Source organism: Syngnathus typhle, unplaced genomic scaffold (genome assembly GCF_033458585.1).
Source record: "Syngnathus typhle isolate RoL2023-S1 ecotype Sweden unplaced genomic scaffold, RoL_Styp_1.0 HiC_scaffold_248, whole genome shotgun sequence".
Taxonomy (NCBI): Eukaryota; Metazoa; Chordata; class Actinopteri; order Syngnathiformes; family Syngnathidae; genus Syngnathus; species Syngnathus typhle.
The window spans coordinates 10,001-12,500 of NW_026872152.1; the positions used below are offsets into that span (position 1 = coordinate 10,001).

Genomic DNA, 2,500 nt, shown 5'->3' on the forward strand with positions numbered 1-2,500 from the left:
TCGCGTCATGTAAGATTGCACCTCCTCGTGGTGCCCACTGGTAACGGCTTGCGGTTTTTCAGACACCCCGCACTAGCCGGCTAACGCAATCAGCTTAGGGGGGAACGGCGCCCGCACATTTTACCCCCCGCACAGAGCGTGACAAGGTATTGGCCAGAATCGCCGTGCTGGCTCATCAAATCGGTGGGCGTGCAGACTTTTGGAAGGGGCTGCATGGCTGGGCGACCTTCCTGACCCGAAAGGTGAGAATATTCTCTCTGGCGCTACTTGTGTTCGGTAGTGTCTTGGACTCTGTGCGGGCTGATATCTCTGCTGGAGAGATGAAAGTTTTGAGACTGTGGTTTTCAGACACCCCGCACTGGCCGGCTAACGCAGACAACTAGGTGAGAGTGTTCTCCCTGAGCGCTACTTGTGTTCGGTAGTGTCTCGGATTCTGTGCGGTCTGATGTCTCTGATAGAGGGATGAAAGTCTTTGAGACTGCGAGGCTCCCGAGCTTATGTCTGTTCCCGGCTTTGGCTCGTAAGTAAACTCCCCAGGGTGGGCGCTTGTTCCCAGCGGCCAAACTTACCCCCTCCCTCCCGACCGGTCCCTGTCTGTTCCCGACGGCCACCGGGTACCCCCCCAACTTTCCCAAACTGACCGACTGGCAATATAGACTCGCCTTGGAAAGGGCCCCTGCCGGCCTCGGCCTAGGCCGACGTTGGGCGGACGGTTCCTCTCCCTGTGAGTCGCACTCTAACACCTCTGTAGGCTGGCTTAGCGTTCGCTCAGCGCTCTGTTGGTATGCAGGGTGTGACCGTATGGTAGCGAGACCGAGATGACCCGAATCTGCGCACTGGTGTGGGCGGCGCCTAGTGGTATGGAACGGAGGCCAGGCCGAGTGGGTGGGTGTCACGTGGATGCCTATGTGCTCGCTTGGACCTTTGCCGAATGCGTTTCTCAAATCCTTTTGGGGCGAATATGTGGTGTACGGGGGGTAGTGGCCAGTTTGTTGCAGGCCGCTTTCCTCCCCGTTGATAAGCTCCATAGCTCTCTGGGCTTTTGTAGCTCCGGGCAGTGGGGTTGCGAGTTGTCCGTTGGCCAGCTTTACGGGGGGTGAGTCTGACACTATGTGGCAGGCCTCTCCTTAGTGGGTTGGACTGCGGTGGCTTACGAGTTGGTGCTAGGCTGCGCGGCCTAGCAGACGGCTGCTCGGGGTGGATCTCGATGTATAGCTCTGTAGTATCGGGGGACTTTGTTCTCCTGTGTGTTCTCACGGTAGTGGGGCAGTAGCATGTCTGATATCTTACGGACCACCCAGGATAGCCGTTCTGGGTTACCAAAATTGGCTGAGGCGCAGCTAGGTGGGGGGCTGCTGCTGCTCGAGCGACCTCCCCGTGACGTGCTTGAGGTTGGGCACGTGTGCGGCCAGCGGATCAACCTCTCCGGGGGCCATGGGGACCAACCACCGGAGGCATTGCTCGGGGTCCCCGAACGGCTTGTAGTCACTTCTACGGGCCATGGTTGCAAAAACTCCTTGGTTAGGAAGTCCGTACAGACAGAGGCACAGGATCAGAGCCACAGTCAGTCAGGCCGAAGGAGCGGGTGGACCCCGGCTGGCGAAGCTCTTGAGAACTCCTCAGCGGTGTCAATGACCTCCGTTGCCTCGGGTATGAGAGTTGGGGTGGCGGGGGTCGCATTAGCGCTGCGGCCTGCTCTCCGTGGTGGCGTGGATAAAGGCGGGAGAGGGCCCGTCTGGTAAGCGATGTAAGAGGTTCCGAGGCCTCCGGACCAGGTGATGGTAGGAGTCTCGGTTGGAGAAGCTTATGGAAAGGTACAGGAATCATAAGCAGAAAAGTGTAATGTTGGAAACGGCGAGTCCGGAGAGCAGGTGAGGTGGAATTGGGGGTCCCTGTGCGGTCGTGCGGCAGGCGGTGAGTCTGGTGTGCGTTGGCGAGCCCTGGCTGCCAGGGCGTCGCCCCAGAAATGGACCTGCCCCTCGTCGCTTCCAGATCTGGTGATGAATAGAGTTCTGGAAGAGCTGCTGGCGGGGGGTGTGGAGCATCGGGCCACCGCTGCCTTAGTCAAGAAAGCAGGTCGGGAGCCTAGCCTGATCGAGTCCTCTGCTTTGGATCTCATGAAAGCCCTGGGGGGTAAGGTAGGGTGGCCGGCTAAGTCCGCGAGGTCCAGACCTCAAGACCAATGGAAGACGGGTTGGGCGAGGCGGCTCGTCCGACGTGGGAGAGTGTTCTAGCACCAGCAGCGCGGCTATTCTGTAGTGAAGGAGGGGCTGGCACGGCGGATCTTGGATGGTCTGACGCCCCTTAGCTGTGATTTGCCGCTGGAGTTGGTGGATGGACGCTTTGGAGTAAATGGGAAACGGTCAGGCCGTTTTATGGACTAAGGGCCTTGAGGTGGGACTGACCGCGGATGACGAACCATTCTACCACCCGATCCTGGGGCTGGAAGTTGTATCTAACTTGGCTAAGATGAGGAATTGCTCTGCGTCGGGCCCAGACG

The 2,500-nt window shown here is 59.1% G+C and overlaps 1 pseudogene; it reads left to right on the forward strand.

Moving 5' to 3' along the window:
• LOC133149079 (28S ribosomal RNA) overlaps positions 1-2,500 on the forward strand; it is a 9,265-nt pseudogene that overhangs the window by 3,172 nt on the left and 3,593 nt on the right.